The following is a 21,070-nucleotide window of genomic DNA, read 5'->3' as shown; positions in this document are numbered from 1 at the left end:
ATTAGGTCTAACTGGTCCATTGTATCATTTAAAGTTTGTGTTTCCTTGCTAATTTTCTGTTTAGTTGATCTATCCATAGATGTGAGTGGGGTATTAAAGTCTCCCACTACTATTGTGTTACTGTTAATTTCCCCTTTCATACTTGTTAGCATTTGCCTTACATATTGCAGTGCTCCTATGTTGGGGGCTTATATATTTATAATTGTTATATCTTCTTCTTGGATTGATCCTTTGATCATTATGTAGTGTCCTTCTTTGTCTCTTTTCATAGCCTTTATTTTCAAAGTCTATTTTATCTGAATGAGTATTACTATTCCTGCTTTCTTTTGGTCTCCATTTATGTGAAATATCTTTTCCCAGCCCTTCACTTTTAGTCTGTAGGTGTCCCTTGGTTTGAGATGAGTCTCTTGTAGACAGCATATATAGGGGTCTTGTTTTTGTATCCATTCTGCCAGTCTTTGTCTTTTGGTTGGGTCATTCAACCCATTTACATTTAAGGTAATTACTGATAAGTATGATCCCATTGCCGTTTACTTTGTTGTTTTGGGTTCGAGTTTATAAACCTTTTCTATGTTTCCTATCCAGAAAAGATCCTTTAGCATTTGTTGAAGAGTTGGTTTGGTGGTGCTGAATTCTCTCAGCTTTTGCCTGTCTGTAAGTTTTGATTTCTCCTTCATATTTGAATGAGATCCTTGCTGAGTACAGTAATCTGGGTTGTAGGTTTTTCTCTTTCATCACTTTAAGTATGTCCTGCCATTCCCTTCTGGCCTGAAGAGTTTCTATTGAAAGATCAGCTGTTATCCTTATGGGAATCCCCTTGTGTGTTATTTGTTGCTTTTCCTTTGCTCCTTTTAATATTTGCTCTTTGTGTTTGATCTTTGTTAATTTGATTAATATGTGTCTTGGGGTGTTTCACCTTGGGTTTATCCTGTTTGGGACTCTCTGGGTTTCTTGAACTTGGGTGGCTATTTCCTTCCCCATTTTAGGTAAGTTTTCAACTATTATCTCCTCAAGTATTTTCTCACAGCCTTTCTTATTGTCTTCTTCTGGCACTCCTATGATTTGAATGTTGGGGCTTTTGACATTGTCCCAGAGGTCCCTGAGGTTGTCCTCATTTCTTCTAATTATTTTTTTCCCTCTCTGCTTCACTTATTTATATCATTCTATTTTCCACCTCACTTATCCTATCTTCTGCCTCAGTTATGCTACTGTTGTTTCCCTCCAGAGTGTTTTTTATCTCAGTTATTGCATTATGCATTATTGATTGACTCTTTTTTATTTCTTCTAGGTCCTTGTTAAACATTTCTTGCATCTTCTCAATCCTTGTCTTCAGACTATTTATCCATAACTCCATTTTGTTTTCAAGATTTTGGATCACTTTTACTATCATTATTATGAATTCTTTTTCAGGTAGACTCCTTATCTCTTCCTCTTTTGTTTGGTTTGGTGGGCATTTATCATGTTCCTTTACCTGCTGAATATTTTTCTGCCTTTTCATCTTGTTTAGATTGCTGTGTTGGGGATGGCCTTTCTGTATGCTGGAAGTTTGTGGTTCCTCATCATTTTGGAGGTTCCTCCCTGTGGATGGAGTTGGACGAGTGGCTTGTCAAGGGTTCCTGGTTAGGGAAGCCTGCATTGGTGTTCTACTGGGTGGAGCTGGATCTCCTCTCTCTAGAGTGCAATGAAGTTCAGTAGTGAGTTTTGAGGTGTCTATGGGTTTGGTGTGACTTTTGGCCGCCTGTATTTTAATGCACAGAGTTATGTTCCTGTGTTGTTGGAGAATTAGGTTGATATGTTTTGCTCTGAAACTTGTTGGCTCTTGGGTGGAGCTTGGTTTCAGTGTAGGTATGGAGGCTTTTGGATGAGCTCTTATTGCTTAATGTTCCCTGGAGTCAGGAGTTTTCTGGTGTTCTCAAGTTTTGGATTTAAGCCTCCTGCCTCTGGCTTTCAGTCTTATTCTTACAGTAGCCTCAAAATTTCTCCATCCATACAGCACCAATGATAAAACATCTAGGTTAATGGTGAAAAATTCTCCAAAGTGGGGGACACCCAGAGAGGTTCACTGAATTACATGGAGAAGAGAAGAGGGGGGAGGGAAATAGAGGTGACCAGCAGAATAGGGGGAATCAAAAGGGGAGAGAGCAGTCTAGCCAGTAATCAATTCCCTATGTGCTCTCCACAGTCTGGAACACTCAGAGAGGTTCACAGAGTTCCATAGAGAAGAGAAGAGGGAGGAAGGAGATAGAGTTGACTAAGAGAAGAAGAGGAGGAGTCAAAGGAGAAAGACAGATCTAGCCAGTAATCAGTTCCCTAAGTGTTCTCCACAGGCTGGAACACCCAAAGAGATTCACAGAGTTAAGTAGAGAAGGGAAGGGGAGGGAGGAGATAGAGGTGATCTGGGAAAGAAAAAGGAGAGTCAAAAGGGGGAGAGCACAATCAAGCCAGTAATCACACTCCTAAGTAAAAATGGGTATTGAAGATTGGATTCTTAAAGGTACAAAATTGATAACAAAAACCAAAAAGCAGAGATTAAAAATCTCTGTTAGACTCTCAAAAATACAATATTAAAGAAATGAAACAAAATCACAAAAATTATAAAATATATATATATATATGAAATTTGCTTTAAAAATAGGGTCTTTCTCTTTTGCAAGGTAATAGTAGGTTATAAAAATGAAAATTAAAGGAGTAGTAGAGAACTTAAACATTTTTTAAATTTAAAAAATTTTAAATGATAATATCAAAATATATCTAGGAATTTCTCTGAAGCTGTTGAGGGCAGTGTGAGGTCAGTTCAGTTTCAGATAGTTCCTTGTTCCAGCTTATACTTCTTCTCAAGGTCTATCGGCCCCTTCCAATGTAGTCAGTGCTAACTACAGGGTTTTAATCTGTTGCACCTGTCACTTCCAAAACGGTTCACTCTTCTTTGTTTATTTTGGCTTCCTCTGTTTGCAAGTCCCTTCAGTGTCTAATTTCTAACCTGACACAAGGGGGCGAAGGTGGTCACTTATTTAGGTTGACTTGTTTAGTTGTGCTGTGGGTAGGGAGGAACACCACAAACAAATATCACTGGTGTGTGTGGAGAGTGCTCACAGTGTCTGGGCCACACTGGGTTTGCCCCCACTCACGGCGTGTGTGCTTTCCCAGTCTACACTGCTCAGGCTCCAGGTTGCTCTGCAGAGGAACTGTCTAAAGCGGGCCCTGGGTTGCATGCACTTCCCAGGTCTAAGCCACTCAGGTTCAGGTTCTCGGGTACTCCACAAAGGCACAGACTTGGTTTGCCTGCGTTTTGTGCCCTTCCCAGGTCCGAGCAGCTCAGGCAACCAGGTGCTTGGCGAGTGTGCTCTCCCAGCTGAGTGGTGCATCTTATCACCTCCCCAGTCCCAGACCCTCGGTTTCTTGGGTGTGCAGCAAGAGTGCCATCTCAGGTGTGCCATGTGTCTCCTCTGGGGGGCTGATCTCTGACTGCAACCCTCCTGGTGGATGTCAACCGTCCAGGATCTCAGGAAGACTTGGTTAGTAACTGAGAGCCTGCTCACAGTTTGGTGGAGGATGCCGTCTCTGGGGCCGAGATTGCCCCTCGCCTTCTGGCTCTGGCTGCTGCCTGCTTGCCTCCCTGCCTCCAGCTGGGGGATGGGCCAGTCCGCAGCTGGTAGCTCTCCTCTGGTATTTGCTCAGTCCTTTGTTCTGCTAGCGGCCCGGCAGTGCCTTAGGTTAGAGCTTTCTGCGGGAAAGTTCTCTCTCTCTCTCTCTCTTTTTTTCTCATTGGCTATCCCACAGTTTGGATTGCTATCTCACATTAGCTTCCTCAGATTGTCCTCAGGGCATTCAGGCCCAGTCCTTACTCTAAGCATGCAGCTCACGCCTCCCTGTTCAGCCCCTGCTCGCTGATGGCGGATGCAAGCATCTGGGCTACTTCTCTGCTGGGAGTTGCGGTTAGGTGTGTAATTTGTGGGTTTTGTTTTTTTTTTCCTCCCAGTTATGTTGCACTCTGAGATTCCAAAACTCCCCACAGACCCGCTGGTGAGAGGGTTTCCTGGTGTTTAGAAACTTCTCCTCCTTCATGACTCCCTCCCCTGAACGGGTCTCCATCCCTAACTCTTATCTCTCTTTTTATTTTTATATTTTGTCCTACTTCCTTTTGAAGAGAATGCTTTTTCTAGGTGCCTGGTATCCTCTGCCAGCATTCAAAAGTTGTTGTGTAGAATTTGCTCAGCGTTCAAATGATATTTTGATGAATTTGTGGGGGAGTAGGTGGTCTCCCCATCCTATTCCTCTGCCATCTTAGGACCGCCCCCCCCTTAAAGATTTTGATGCTGAGAGGCTAGAAATGCATATCATGACTCCTCTCTCCTCCTCTTATTCTCTCTCTAAATATCTCTCTCTTTTTTTTTTTATCTCTGCAAGTCTTTAACACAGATATATTTTCTCACATGTTTCTCATTATCTCTTTTTTTTTTTTTTTTTTATGTTCTGAGTTTAGTGAACTCCCAACACTAGAAGTGTGGTCACCAACACTACAAGTTTAGCTTGTGCATGCGTGCTCAGTCACTTTAGTACTGTCAGACTGTTTTTGACACTATGGACTGTAACCTGCCAGGCTTCCCTGTTCATGGGATTCTCTAGGCACAAATACTGGAGTGGGTTGCCATGCTGTCCTCCAGGGGGTCCTTCCAGCCCAGGGATTGAACCTGAGTCTCCTGCATTGCAGGCAGTGTGTTTATCAACTGAGCCACCAGGGAAGCCCAGAAATTTAGTTTATACCAAGACAAATGATTGTACACAATCTTGAAACATTACTGTATGTTTCAAACAAAAAGGTGTTGTATGCTTAAGGTTATTGTGACCAGCATTTATTTGCTATATTGCTATAAGAGAATTAAAGATTTCTCCTCTTTGTTGTTGCTCAGTCACTCAGTTATGTCCCACTCTTTGCCTCCCCATAGACTGCAGCATGCCAGTCTTCCCTGTCCTTCACCATCTCCCGGAGTTTGCTCAAACTCATTTCCATTGGGTTGATGATCCCATCCAACCATCTCATCCTCTGCAGTCCCCTTCTCCTCCTGCCTTCAATCTTTCTCAGTATTAGGGTCTTTTCTAATGAGTCAGCTCTTTGCATCAGGTGGCCAAAGTATTGGAGTTTCAGCTTCAGTATCAGTCCTTCCAATGAATATTCAGGATTGATTTCCTTTAGGATTGACTGGTTTGATCTCCTTGCAGTCCAAGGAACTCTCAAGAGTCTTCTCCAACACCACAGTTCAAAAGCATCAATTCTTCATTGCTTGGCCTTCTTCATGGTCCAACTCTCACATTCATACATGACTACTGGAAAACCATAGCTTTGACTAGATGGACCTTTGTCAGCAAAGTAATGTCTCTGCTTTTTATGTTGTCTAGGTTTGTCATAGGGAGAGGGCAATGGCACCCCACTCCAGTACTTTTGCCTGGAAAATCCCATGGATGGAGGAGCCTGGTAGGCTGCAGTCCATGAGGTCGCTATGAGTCAGACACGACTGAGTGACTTCACTTTCACTTTTCACTTTCATGCATTGGAGAAGGAAATGGCAACCCACTCCAGTATTCTTGCCTGGAGAATTCCAGGGACAGGGGAGCCTGGTGGGCTGCCGTCTATGGGGTCGCACAGAGTCGGACACGACTGAAGTGACTTAGCAGCAGCAGCATGTTTGTCATAACTTTTCTTCCAAGGATCAAGCATCTTAATTTCATGGCTGAAGTCACCATCTGCACTGATTTTGGAGCCCAAGAAAATACATTTTTCACTGTTTCCATTGTTTCCCCATCTGTTTGCCATGAAGTGATGAGGCCAGATGCCATTATCTTAGTTTTCTGAATGTTGAGCTTTAAGCCAGATTTTTCACTCTCCTCTTTCACCTTCATCAAGAAGCTCTTTAGTTCCTCTTCGTTATGTGCCATAAGGGTGGTGTCATCTGCATATATAAGGTTATTTGTATTTCTCTTTATATTTATAAAATAATAATATTATTTTGACACAATTATGTGAAATAATAGATTTCTATACATTCTAATAACTGGTTTTATATTTCACATAGGCTGTGAGGATTCCAGGATAGAGAGGCAATCTTGGGTTCAAGATGTTTCTGACTGACCGGGAAAATGGTATGTAATGTGAGTAACATCTGCACAAGGAAGTTGCTAGCAATTTATCAAGGTCTATAGTTTTTTCTTAAACTTATAATATCTTCTTATCTCTTCCAGGGAGCTCAGATATTATCTATTTTTAATGTATGTATTTATTTTTAATGTCTGATTCTTATTCTCTGCTTGGTCTAATCACTGTTTTACAGAAGCCAACCTGAAAATTTCTGGATGCACTGAAAAATGGGTTCAGCTGATGTGTCAGAGAGTGTTTGGACTTCAGGTCATCCCTGGATTCTGCTCAAAAGTGACTGAGATGCGAAGTTCACTCCTATGAGCCCAGTGCTTCCTTAAGGCAGAAAATCACCATTCTCACTTACTCATGAAGGCAGTGTATTTCTCTTTTATAAGATAAGGAAAGGCAAAAAATACTTTATCCATCCCTTATGTTTTTCCTGTTCTGAACCTTTCATCTGAGTTAATGGGAGATGAAAATAAATGGTTACAGAGAATTTAGTTGATTTTAGATATCAATTTAAGTCATTCAATTTGATGTTTTTTTCATAGTGTGTTGACTATTCCTTTCATATAATTATAAGAACTTTTAAATTCCTGAAATCATGGACTATGTAAGAAAAAGCATTAAATTTGAGAATTCTGTTCACAGTTTCCTTTTTTTTTTTTCAGATACACCTCCTTACCGAGATGAAAAATTGGAGAAAATTATTTCCTTTGCAATCTTGGTATACCATACAAATTTTCATTCAAAGGCAGCAGCATCAACTAGAACTTAAGGGACTAGAATCCGGATTTGTTCCCAGATTCTTCCCATGTTCTCCACTCCCTATTTCTCAGTGAACTAGACATTCTTATAGGGCCAAAGCAGGAAAAACTTCCCATGTGTTCAGTGGAAAAATTATTAAACCTTCAGAGGAGCTGTGCCTGTTTAGGAAAACATTTTTTGAGTACAAGAGTGAGTGTTGAGTGAAGATCCTGAAGGAGTTGAAGAGCTTAGAGGGCATAGAAAGCCTGGGCAAGCACTGCAGTGAATTTATTGTCTTACTTTGTCCAGTTCATCTATGGGTGAGCGGGATACAGCACATAGCTTACATATCAACACAGAAGACCTTTATTTCACTACGCTCAAGCTGACCCCTCCCACCCTCGCCTTGGTTCTGTCCACACCACTGCCCCCACATGGAAATTATGCATGTTGTTCCCCAAGGAGGACCTTCCCTTGCAAGTCTGAGATAAAGGCTCAGCTCTGGTCTTGCTCTGACTTATCAGGACTCCTCAGTTCACACTTCTGAACATGAAGTTCCCTGCTCAACTCCTGGGGCTCCTCCTGCTCTGGGTCCCAGGTAAGGATGGAGGGGCATGAGAAGGAGGATGGGAGTGAGCTCTAGGGCAGCACTGCTCTCCATGTGTGTTCTCTGCATATTAGATGTGTGTGACTTGTCCTGCAGATGGGCATGGGATGCTTAGATCTGTTAGAGTGAGGAAGGTTCCAGAAGGAAGAAAGTCCTGTGTTCTGGTCAAGTTGGTGACAGGGAGGTGGGGATGGCGTGGGTGATGTTTAGTGGTCTCTTTAAACTTTACAGATGTCAGATTAACTATTGTTATTGTACAATTTTGCTGTATGACTCAAAATCACAGAAAATGAGAGTAAAACAAAGTAGTACTAACATTTCAGCTAAAATAAATAAGAAAATGGAAATAATGAAAATGGTTGCTTTCTTAAACAGTTGCTTTGTAACTTTCTAATTCTCTGTTTCTTTTAGGATCCAGTGGGGATGTAGTGCTGACCCAGACTCCACTCTCCCTGTCTGTCATCCCTGGAGAGATGGCCTCCATCTCCTGCAAGTCAAGTCAGAGCCTCCTGCATAGTGATGGAAAAACCTATTTGAACTGGTTTCAACATAAACCAGGCCAGTTTCCACAGTGACTTATCTATCAGGTTTCCAACTGTGACACTGGGGTCTCAGACAGGTTCACTGGCAGTGGGTCAGGGACAGATTTCACACTTAGAATCAGCAGAGTGCAGACTGAGGATGCTGGCATCTATTACTGTTTTCAGCATACATATGATCCTCCCACAGTGATACAGCCCTGAACACAAACCTCCTTCCCTGGGTGGCTCAGCTGGTCAAAGTACAGCTTTTTTCTGGGAACTGACAGCAGATGCTCTGAGTCTGTGTAAGAAGAAGACGGTGGAGCTCTCAGAGGAATAGTTTGCAGTGAGGGCTCTGGACCATGAGTGTCTTGTCTACATCTCAGGCATCACGTGTTTGGGAGGATTAAGGGGTGCTCTGAATACATGTCTATTGTTACCTATGACTTTCTTCACAAAATAAGTTCCTTGATCCAATGGCCTCTCTTATGGGCAAACCACAGGTTCTGTGAATCTGTAGACCGTAATACTGGCTGAGGCTAGAAGGGCAGGGAAGGGTAAACTCTACACAGATTACAGCTAATCCCAGGAATGATGCATCACAACTCCTCAAGGAGGAAGTGATACGGAAACAAAGTACCACCATGTGGCTGCTGGTGTTGATCCCTAAAGCTGAGAACATTGATAGGTGACAGTTTTGGATCTGTACTGATAGGGGTGGCAGACACAATGGATATGGTGGGGGCGGGGCATGTGGAGGTGGTGTACATAGTGGATGTGGGCTCCTGTTGTTGGATGTTTGCACAGCCTCCATCCATGTCACCTGGACCTCTGTGTTCATGGACATGAAGAGCAAATACTGTGATAGTTATGTCATGTTCTGGGGCCAGTGACTGAGCTGCCTGAGATGTAAGAACTCATCTGCTCAGAGATGTAAAAACCTTTCAGTGCTTGGTTATTAGGTGTCTGGTCTGTGGTCGCTGCTCTGTAGAACGTTGATTTAAATGAGTTGCAATTACATCATGCCCACTTCCTTGGGTTTATCTACATTCCTTTTCCCCAGACTGCTGATCTCTGATCTGCCAATCTTCTCTTTGATTAACCAGCTACCCTGAAATTGCTGTAAACTCTTATCTTGGGCCACTTCTCTGTCCAGTTTAAGATGATGTCTATGTGCACTGTTGAAATACCTGCTAGCTTAACATCTTGTTTCACACCTGCCATTAATTGGGCTGTAGCTTGGAAATTATACATCTTTGTTCAAACCAACACATGATGTCAACTTAGCCTTGGAGAAAGCCTGGATACTTTTCACTTTGTTTTCCCGTGTGGAATTAGCTGATTCACCACTCCCATAAAGCCCAAATATAAGGTGATAGGGGAACCTGAGATACCTGTCCATTAAGATGAAGTGCGCCTGTTGAATTTGCTTAGATCCAATCCTATAAGAACCACCTCCAGCCTAAGATAGATTGCCACTGAGACCCATCCATACTGAGACTCTGTTGGATCTGAAATTCAAAGGTTTTAACAGGCAGCTCAATCACATAGCTACTTATTGTTTTATAGACTAGTGTATAGAGGTCTCTGACATTCTGGGATCTGATTTTTTATCAATGCTAGTTTTTCTGTTTGTTTTTGATCACAGTATGGTTTTTTACTAGAACCCTAGAAATCTATGATGTGACTATATACCAGCAATTTTCAGACTGTGCACACAGCATCGTTGTCTAACACAGATGCAGCCTCACCACGTGATGTGGTCCAAATGGTGGAGCCAATCACAGTGCTGCCTGAGCCTGATGCAGAGTCCTTTCCTGCCCTGCACCCACGTGATGGAGCAGCACTCGCAGCAGCAGATGGATGGGATGGAGTGATGTACTCATTGAGGTCATGTGTTGTCTCAACACTCCACAGAAGCATCAAAAATACTGTATTTCACTGTTAGTGGCCCTAGGAACAAGATATAGCTTGTTGGTATCTAAAAGGATAAGCCAGCATGCCTTAGACATGTGGATCCCCAACATAGTAATGTGGCAGGCTCATGAATTTTGGAGACTTACATTTCACCTTGTGGAAGACATATATTTTTGCAAGTCAACCTGAGTCTTAGCAATTTCTTGCTGGTCAGGTCTACTTAGTGTATTGTTCAATAAGGCTTGTGTAGTGGAATTCAGTGTAGAATGTTCAGATCATCAAGGTTTCCTCAGCCTACACTGTGACAGAGACAAAGACAGTTAACAACACAATGAGACAGTACTGGAGATATGATCAATTTCAGGTGCATCGTAGGTGAATACAAACTATACCAGGGATGTCTTAGATCCTATGTCTTCACTCTGCTGCTTTGCCAATGTATGCAATCAAGTAAGGACAGAACTCTTTCAAGGTATTATGTCACAAACTGCCACTAGATGGCAGACAAACACCACAATAAACACATGTCCTTGGCTAGATGTAGGAAATACTGAGAAAGTTAACAATGATACTGTCCCATTTTCAACATGAAGCCCTCAATGCTTGAACGGGTTCAGATGTGACCTGGGGAAGAGCTGCAGCTATGCTGAGTGGTGCAGAAACCCTCCGTGTGTCCTGCGCACTGTGGCTATAAGGGTGACGTTGGCCCCGCCCCGTTGAGATGGTTGTGTCCTCAGAGCCCATCTCTACCTTCTAAGCAGGATCAATCTCAGGAGACCATATTTCCAGAGCTGCTGATGCTGACCTTGTTGGCTAAAGATTTGAAACTGGACTTCATGGACATCCTCAGGTACAATTTAATCACAACCCACTTGTAAAGATAACTTTGGAATCTGTCCTTCCCATCTAATTTCAATCCACAGTGAAGCTAAAAATGTGGCAGAAACTCTGGTCACAGCCATAGCGGCCTCCCCCTTCTGCTCAATCCCCACTTCTGCCCTGCTGTGCATGGAGCCTGCATGTGCATGGTACATGAGTAAATGTGAAGCCTTCCTAAGGCCTAAGCTCTGGACTTTTCTGATCATTTGAACTTAAAATTTTTAAGTTTTGATTCTTTGAACTTGAATCAATATAAATGGGTAGAAAGTTGAAAATAACACATTTCACCCCAAAAACCATCAAATCACAGGAAATATTAAGGAATCGTTGTTTAAAATAAATCAGGTTTTAAAACTGGATAAACATAACAATTGTAGGCCTCAGATTGTCTAACTCAGCACAATTCTGACATGAAAGTTCATAATTTCATAAAATTTTCCAAAAGTTTAAATTGAAATAATTAAAACCCCTTAACCTGAAGCATAAATTAAATCTGTAAATAATCTTTGTGATGAAACTTTGAATATTATTTTGTTCAGGAATGGGAGAAGAAGAAAAAAAGGATGAGAGAACGCACACACACTCAACCCTCACATTCACACACTCAAACATAGTCTCTCAAGCATTATCTAACAAATAGAATACTGGCGAATTTGGTAACAGAAATGGTCTACATGCTGTATTAACATACATTTCAAAATCCCTTCCATATTCTACATTATAAGATTTTCATCATCTGTAGAGACCGAGTAGTGCTTTCATGGGAATTTTAGAGAACAATTCCTAGGGAATAAAAGGTACTAAACTCTACCAAGTAACACTTTTCTGATCTAACAGTGGTCTATGTAACAACTGATCTCCGAGTCCTCAAGGACATAGAAAACACAAAAACCACTGTGAGCAGACTGGCTTCCCGCTGTGTGTTGTAGACACAGCTTCTCTGTCTTTGCAGCCACAACAGGAGGGTTTGGGGACTCCCTCGTCTCGTAACACTGATGGCAGAGGTGGTTTCATCTTCATCCACCATTTCCTCCTGCCTGTCCTCTCTGCAGCTCACAGCAACTCCAGAGGATGTGGCCTCGGTCTTCATCCTACTTTGGAGAGCGCTGATCTTCCTGGATTTGGACTGATCCTGGCTTTTGAGTTCATCCTGGTCAAACTCCAACCCCAGGGACATTCTTTCTAACTGGAGAAAGAATTGGTAACTGTTGGTGAGATGACCAGGACTGGCGTCCCTGGATATATGAATGGCTTCCTCAGCTCCTTCCAGCTCAACACCCTGCTCTGATCCAGCAGTGGCTCCACCCCAGGATGGACACCCACCACTTTTGCTGCAACATCCCATCCTGGGCTCCCATCAGGCCTGTGTCCATGCCCTGCCCACACTGTGTGGCTCCAGTCTCGTGTGCAAGGCTTCCATCTTCACCTTCCCAAGGTTGTCTTCCTCCCACTTCTTGAGCCCCATCACCCTGTACCTGCCCTGAGAGCTGCCAGCTCTTAGGACGTGGGGGTGGGGGAAACACGCAGAGCTGGAAACAAATGGATTCAGAGACATAAAATCAATCATTGGCCGGGAGAGGACCATAGGTCCTCCACCTATGGGATTCTCCAGTCAAGAATACTGGAGTGGGTTGCCATTTCCTTCTCTAAGGATCTTCCCAACCCAGGGATTGAACCCAGGTCTCCCACATTGCAGGCAGAAGTTTTAACCTCTGAACCACCAGGGAAGCCCCCTTGAAGGCAGTAGCTTGGGTTAAAGGGAAAGAAAGACATGAACAGTCCTTCAAGGAGGTTAGGCCACACAGAGCATGGATGTGTATAAAGGTGTTCAGAGTTAGAACATAGCTGAAAATTGTCAGGTATGGAGGGACTAAGTCCCTGCCTTGGTGGCCTTGGAGGACATGTTGGGACAGAGCAGTCAGTATGGAGGTCACAGTGCTCAGCTGGGATAACAGGAAGCAATGGAGATGCTTGGAATCTGGGCGCTTACTAACCAATTGTGACACACACATTTTACTGCTCTTCTACCTCACTGCCTCTCTGACTGGTGGTGATGACAATTTCTCCCACCAAGAATATCAGGGAATCCAGCAAGAGGAAGCCTCTGTGGCTCCAATAATATCCACTGGTATCAAATAAAAGGAGCCTGTTTAATTCCTTTGAGTGTCGTACCTGATCCAGACCCTGTCTTAGAAGGAGAGAGACCAAGAAAGCATGTCATGGATCCTGAAGAAATCAAAAGAAACCTGTACTCACTGGACAATGGACTGACTGTGTCCTGTGACCCCCAGGGGGAAGTAATTCTCTGAGGCAAGTGTGTGCTGCCTGTGGGACCCAGACCCGGGCACTCCCAGCCCCTAAGCTGTTACTGAGCTCAGCCAGCCCTGCAGCCTCGTCCAGCCCTGCCACTCCCTGCTGATTTACATGTTTTCAGAGCACAGCCCACTGCCCTGGACACTTCCTCATAGTCTGGTCACAGCCTGGACAGGAGTCCGTGTCCTGATCAGAATGCACAGTGAACATGAGGGCCCCCAGGCAGCTCCTCGGTCTCCTGCTGCTCTGGCTCCCAGGAAAGGAGGGAGAACACTGGGGGTTTGTTCAGTCCAGTGTGGTCAGTACTGCCTGGCCCTTCAGGGAAGTCCTCTTATAACTTGATTAATCCTGTGGAGATATGTTTTTGTGTTTCCAATCTCATCTGCCAGGTGTGACCTCCAGATGATTCAGTCTCTATCTTCCCTGTCTGCATCTCTAGGAGACAGAGTCTCCATCACTTGTCGGGCCAGTCAAAGCGTTAGAAATAATTTACAGTGGTATCAAGAGAAACCAGGGAAAGCTCCTAAGTTCCTCATCTATGACAGAACCAGTGTGTACACAGGGGTCCCATCCCATTTCAGTGGCAGTGGATCTGGGACAGATTATACCTTCACCACCAGCAGCCTGGAGGCTGATGATTTTGCAACTTATTACTGTAAACAGGATAACAGTAGACCTCCCACAGTATTACACACCCAAACATAAACCAACCAGGAGAGCAGATGGGTGAGGCTGGGCTGCCCTAGCTCCTCTAGGTACCTTCATCTGCTCAGAGCATTTCTCAAATGCAGCCACATATGCAAGCTACTGATTTATGAAAAATAGTCCTATATAATCTATATGCAGATGCATATGTACCTATTTGCTATATTGATGTTTAGCACATATTATATATCATGAATTCAAGTCCAACAGTGGGTCTGTGACTCCCTTGGACACACATACAGGCATTATAAGCATTTACACAGAATAGACATGTAACTTAAATAAACTGAAAGGAATCTGATTATATTCCATCCTAACATTAGTGTGTAGGACTAAATATAGTACTTGCTCCATCTAGGGGAATTTTCTTTTTATTCCTTGTATCTAAAACTCCCATCAAATTGATATGTTGTCTTTAAAATATTTCTAAGTCTGTAGGAATCCAGAGGGAATGAGTGGAAACAAGTTTTCTAATGTTAAAAGTTAAATATTTGCATCCTGTGAAATTCACATTCATGGTGTGTTGACAATGATCCCTTGAATTCCAAGTAGATTTTTGTTTCATTTGAGGCACAATCTTATTGATAACTTCATCAAACAGGTCATAGAATTTGTGATTTATGGAGATAATGACAAGTAAGAAACCTACCCGTAAAGAAACACAATAGAATCAAAGATGTTTCCTCTTTTATTTATATACTTGATCTTAGCCAAAAGGCCAAGAGGCGATTCCTCTTTATATTTATAATATAATAAAATATTTGGTGCTATTACCTGGAATAATAGATTTCTAAACATTCTAATAAACAGCTTCAGACTTCACATAAGGCTGTAAGGATTCCAGAATAGCCAATCTATGGGGGGAAAGTATTCGTAATTGACTAGGATAAGTATTCCTAGTGAGAGCATTTATTTTTTATTCATGTATTTATTTTTAATATCTGACTCTTATTCTCTGATTGATCAGGCCTTGCTCTAGAAGGATAAATATGCAAATTTCTGGAAGCACTGAAAGATGGGACAGCTAGTACTTCAAAGTGCATTTGGACTTTGGGGATCCCTGGCTTCTGGCCAAAAGTGACTAAGTACATGAGTTCACTCCTGTGAGGCCAATGCTTCCTTAAGGCAGAAAATCACTGTTCTCACTTACCTTTGCAGCCATGTATTTTTATTGTAAGATAAGGAAGGGCCACTAAATACTTCATTCATCTCTTGTGTCTTTTCTATTCTGAACTTTCCATTTGTGTTAACCAGAGAGGAAAAGAAGTAGTTACTGAGAATTTAGTTGGTTCAGATATTAGTATATGTGATTTAATTTGATGTTTTCTTTTCCAGAGTGTCTTAAATATCTTTTTCAAAATTATAGGAATCACTTTTGACTTTAAGTGTGAAGTGTTAGTTGCTCAGTCATGTCTGACTCTGTGCGACCCCATGGACTGAAAGCCCACCAGGTTCCTCTGCCCATTCTTCACCAGGCAAGAATACTGGAGTGGGTTCCATTTCCTTCTCCAGCAGAAGACGTAGGCTTAGGGATCAAACCCACATCTCCTACATCTCCACATTGGTTTCTTTAGTATAGTGCCACCTGAAAGCCTCTTTTCCTTGGTTTATTGATCCTTACTGAAGGAAAATAAGAGTAACTATGCTAAAGCATAGTTAAAGAATAGCAAGAAGAGATAAGAAAGCCTTCCTCAGCAATCAATGCAAAGAAATAGAGGAAAACAACAGAATGGGAAAGACTAGAGATCTCTTCAAGAAAATTAGAGATACCAAGGGAACATTTCATGCAAAGATGGGCTCAATAAAGGACAGAAATGGTATGGACCTAACAGAAGCAGAAGATATTAAGAAGAGATCTGGCAAGAATACACAGAAGAACTGTACAAAAAAGATCTTCACGACCCAGATAATCACGATGGTGTGATCACTGACCTAGAGCCAGACATCCTGGAATGTGAAGTCAAGTGGGCCTTAGAAAGCATCACTACGAACAAAGCTAGTGGAGGTGATGGAATTCCAGTTGAGCTATTTCAAATCCTGAAAGATGATGCTGTGAAAGTGCTGCACTCAATATGCCAGCAAATTTGGAAAACTCAGCAGTGGCCACAGGACTGGAAAAGGTCAGTTTTCATTCCAATCCCAAAGAAAGGCAATGCCAAAGAATGTTCAAACTACCACACAATTGCACTCATCTCACACGATAGTAAAGTTTGCTCAAAATTCTCCAAGCCAGGCTTCAGCAATACATGAACCGTGAACTTCCAGATGTTCAAGCTGGTTTTAGAAAAGGCAGAGGAACCAGAGATCAAATTGCCAACATCCTCTGGATCATGGAAAAAGCAAGAGTGTTCAAAAAAACATCTATTTCTGCTTTATTGACTATGCCAAAGCCTTTGACTGTGTGGATCACAATAAACTATGGAAAATTCTGAAAGAGATGGGAATACCAGAGCACCTGACCTGCCTTTTGAGAAATCTGTATGCAGGTCAGGAAGCAACAGATAGAACTGGACATGGAACAACAGACTGGTTCCAAATAGGAAAAGGAGTACGTCAAGGCTGTATATTGTCACCCTGCTTATTTAACTTCTAGGCAGAGTACATCATGAGAAACGCTGGGCTGGAAGAAGCACAAGCTGGAATCAAGATTGCTGGGAGAAATATCATAACCTCAGATATGCAGATGACACCACCCTTATGGCAGAAAGTGAAGAGGAACTCAAAAGCCTCTTGATGAAAATGAAAGTGGAGAGTAAAAAAGTTGGCTTAAAGCTCAACATTCAGAAAACTAAGATCATGGCATCTGGTCCCATCACTTCATGGGAAATAGATGGGAAAACAGTGGAAACAGTGTCAGACTTTATCTTTTTGGGCTCCAAAATCACTGCAGATGGTGATTGCAGCCATGAAATTAAAAGACACTTACTCCTTGGAAGGAAAGTTATGACCAACCTAGATAGCATATTCAAAAGCAGAGACATTACTTTGCCAAAAAGGTCTGTCTAGTCAAGGCTATGGTTTTTCCTGTGGTCATGTATGGATGTGAGAGTTGGACTGTGAAGAAAGCTGAGAGCCGAACAATTGATGCTTTTGAACTGTGGTGTTGGAGAAGACTCTTGAGAGTCCTTTGTACTGCAAGGAGATCCAACCAGTCCATTCTGAAGGAGATCATCCCTGGGATTTCTTTGGAGGGAATGATGCTGAAGCTGAAACTCCAGTCCTTTGGCCACCTCATGTGAAGAGTTGACTCACTGGAAAAGACTCTGATGCTGGGAGGGATTGGGGGCAGGAAGAGAAGGGGACCACAGAGGATGAGATGGCTGGATGGCATCACTGACTGGATGGACATGAGTCTGAGTGAACTCCGGGAGTTGGTGATAGACAGGGAGGCCTGTTGTGCTGCAATTCATGGGGTCGAAAAGAGTCAGACACAACTGAATGACTGAACTTAACTGAACTGATGCTAAAGCCTGTTATAAGAATTAAATAAATGAATACATACAAAGTACCGTATGACTAATTAAGTTTATAAATGAAAGTGAAACATAAGTGAAAGTGTTAGTCGCTCATTCGTGTCTGATTCTTTGCAACCCCATGAACTGTAACCTGCCCGGCCCCTCTGTCCATGGAGTTCTCCAGGCTCTCACTCAGTAAATACTTGTTATCAATGTCAATTTGCTTCATCTTGTAATTATGTAGATACAATCTTTCCCATCATATTTTTATTTCAGATCATTCCATAGATTGTCATTATCTTCTGAAACTCCCACTTTGTCAAGTGGTGGAATAGCTTATTTCCTACAACCTAAAAAGAAGTGTACACATTTGGAAAAAGAAATATATATATTTGTTGTGAGGTTTAGTTGGTCAGTCATGTCTGACTGTTTGTGACGTCATGAACTACAGCCTGCTAGGCTCCTCTGTCCAAGGGATTTCCCAGATAAGAATACTAGAGTGGGTTGTCATTCCCTTCTCCAGAGGATCTTCCCCTTAGCAGGGATCGAACCCATGCTTCCTGCACTGACATTGGCAGGTGGAGTCCTTACATAGACATCAAAGGGGCTCCAGGTAAGAGGGAGTTTGATCCCATTTTTAATATTTGTTCATCAACACCTCTCAGTCTATTCTCCTGTTTTCCATTTTGCCTCATATGTGTGCAACTGCCACAGGGAAACTCAAAACTCACAAACCCAGGTCCATACAAGGTCCCTCCACAGCCCTACAAAAGCCCAAACTTCTGCTTCTCTCCATCCATCCTGGCCCCACTTGTGCCCATCTTACTCCACCTGGAATTTCCTTATGTCAGTGATAATCTTTCTCAAAAAATCTAGATGTGGGGACTGTCTGGAAGCTCAAGATAATTCTTAATAATTAATTCTATCTCATTTCCAGAGATTGACAGCATACTGGTAAAGAGAGAATGTACTGAAAAGCTAAGAAATAGTGACGCCTAGGGACCTGAGCCTAATTTAACCCTCTTTGCTGCTGCTGTTGCTGCTAAGTCGCTTCAGTCGTGTCCGACTCTGTGTGACCCCATAGACGGCAGCCCACCAGGCTCCCCCATCCCTGGGATTCTCCAGGCAAGAACATTGGAGTCGGTTGCCATTTCCTTCTCCAATGCATGAAACTGAAAAGTGAAAGTGAAGTCACTCAGTTGTGTCCAACTCTTCGGAACCCCCTGGACTGCAGCCTCCCAGGCTCCTCCATCCATGGGATTTTCAAGGCAAGAGTACTGGAGTGGGTTGCCATTGCCTTCTCCATTAACCCTCTTTAATGTCCCTTAAACACATTGCTGTCTCAGTAACAGCTGCTCACAAACCGAACACCTCAAAGAAAGGAGAAGGTGGAGGCCTCAAGTCAAACACAGCTTTCAACAGTATCTCTGACCCTGATTCCCTGGAGGAAACAGCTGCTCAGCTGAGCCCCCAGGGGAGGGGTATGTGTAGGAACGTACAGGGAGGCTATTCCCACCTCCTTCCAGGGCTCCCCATCATTTCCTCCTCCCCAAGCTTCTCCTGCACTGAGAGGAGCAGCTGCTCTGACCCTGATTCCCTGGAGGAAGCAGCTGCTCAGCTGAGCCCACAGGGGAGGGGTGTGTTTAGGAACGTAATGTACAGTTCCCGTTGAAGGTTCTGTGCACCGAAGTCACGTGCAGGGTCCCCAGTCTCCACACTGGGCACATTTTTCTCAGCAATAAAATTAGTCTCCAAGGACCACAGAGAAGGTTGGATCCTGATTAGCACAAAGTCCTCAGGTAGAATGGGGGAAGGGCCACACCTGGGAAAGGAAATGAACCAGGAAGAGCAAGGAATCACCAGGCTGAGGGCCAGCCTCAAAGTCATGTCTCCCTGATTGGATGAAAGTGATAAACACCTAACATTTTGCCAGAATCAAAAGTAAATTATTTATGAGTGACAAAAATCATTCCAGAGTCTAAAATCATCTTTAATATTTTTAGGGAAATTATGTCCATTAATTTACATTTACATTAAGTGTATACGCTACAGCCTCACTTTTATTAAAACACTGAGGCATATATTATCAAGGGCAAAAATATTCAGTTTGAGAGAAGGTAATCAACATAGGTGGAATAAAATAAACATTGAGACAGAGCCAAAGGATCTGTAGCTATGAGGGAAATTACTTTTGTATGCTTATCATATTAAGTGATAAGATGCAGAATAGTTTCATGAAGCCACAAACTTTTAGAAATGACCAAGAAGAATTAGATACCTGCATTAACAAGAGACTTGACTGATCTTCTTCCAGCGCTTGGTTGCTTTGGGTCCAGTCAGTGGTAGATACTCTGCAAAATGTTAACATCACACCAGGTTATAATTGCATCATGCCCACATCCTTAGGTTTAGCTGCACCCTAAGGATATTTCAGTCATTGTTCAGGTTACATATACTTAAAACTGTATAAAATTTTACATGGAACTATATATAGGTAAAAAAACAACCTACCTGAATAAGGCACGTTCACTTTTTTCCTTCATAACTACTCTTCCGTATTTGTATTCACGCTAAGTTCCCCTCTTCCCCAGTTCCTCCTGGGGCTGCTGTGCTGACTCCGTCCCCTCCCTCTGGTCTGCAGTCGTGGAAAGAGGCATCTCCATCTCCTGCAAGGCCATCCCATCTCATCCATAGAAATGAACACACCTGTCCTCCCTCCTTCCAGAACAAACCACACACTCTCCTCACCCACTGACATAGGGGTCCCCCAGGCTCCTGGGGTCCCATCCTGGCTCAGTGGCCATGGATCTGGGACGGATTTCACACTCACACTCACCACTGTGGAGACTGGGGACCCTGAATGTGACTTCTGTGCACAGAGCCTTCAATGGGAACTGTACATTACGTTCCTAAACACACCCCTCCCCTGTGGGCTCAGCTGAGCAGCTGCTTCCTCCAGGGAATCAGGGTCAGAGCAGCTGCTCCTCTCAGTGCAGGACAAGCTTGGGGAGGAGGAAATGATGGGGAGCCCTGGAAGGACTCCCAGGGAATAGCCTCAGGTCCCGAGCCCAGGAGTCTCTGTCATGAGCTCCCTGGGGTCTGCACCGCTGGTTGAGATGCTCACAGACAGCTCCATGCTGACTCTCCCTTAGTTCTCAGCATCACTGATCCTAGAGGACCGGCCATCTGCCCTCTAGCCCCAGGAGCACAGGCCTGGCCCACTGTGACTTCACCACTAGACTCAAAGACATTTGTTCATAGACAGGGTCAGGGCCCCAGGGAGGGACTGGTCTGTGGTTCTGAGAAAACTCTTTCCCTCAGTCTCTCTGGTGGAAATTCCAAGTCTGGAGAATCTTAATCATCCTGGTGTATATTCTCTTAAAATCTGGAAATTATCCTCATATTAGAAACAAATACCATGATGAAATTTAAACTTCATGTGGGTATCATGTAGCCACAGCTTCTAAGTTTGTTAACTTAAATCTGCTTCTGAACTTCCTGGCTTTGAATCGTGCTCCTGCCTTCTGTGTGCTCCACCCATCTCAGCTCCTGCTTCTGTCCTAGACTACCATGACCTCAGGTTTCCTTGAAGGTAGACATCTTCTCCCCTAACTCTCAGAATGCCCGTGTCCTTGGCTGGAGTAGTTAGTGATTTTCAAAGTGTAAGAGTGAGGCATCTGTAGAGTGTGACATGGTTTATATTTTTATCCAGATAGTGATATATGTCAACCTTCATGTGTTGTGTACTTAATATATCTGCCCATTCTTCCTGTATGTTTTTTAATATCACAAT

General features: G+C 43.1%; 1 long non-coding RNA gene across 3 annotated transcripts in view; it reads right to left on the bottom strand.

Annotated features, from left to right (window-relative positions):
• LOC138989896 (uncharacterized) overlaps positions 1-20,129 on the bottom strand; it is a 28,108-nt gene extending 7,979 nt beyond the window's left edge. The window contains exons 1-3 of one of the 3 annotated variants that reach the window (XR_011466055.1): positions 19,789-20,129; positions 19,556-19,628; positions 6,443-12,333 (exon numbers count right to left, since the gene is read on the bottom strand). This is a non-coding gene — a long non-coding RNA (uncharacterized lncRNA). Of the gene's footprint in view, positions 1-6,442; positions 12,334-19,555; positions 19,629-19,788 lie in introns of those variants that run through there. The other 2 variants (XR_011466056.1, XR_011466057.1) reach the window with 2 other exon arrangements.
• Positions 20,130-21,070: the final 941 nt, after the last annotated feature.

The sequence above is a fragment of the Bos mutus genome, chromosome 11, assembly GCF_027580195.1.
Source record: "Bos mutus isolate GX-2022 chromosome 11, NWIPB_WYAK_1.1, whole genome shotgun sequence".
Lineage (NCBI taxonomy): Eukaryota > Metazoa > Chordata > Mammalia > Artiodactyla > Bovidae > Bos > Bos mutus.
This window is presented reverse-complemented; position numbering and strand designations above follow the sequence as displayed.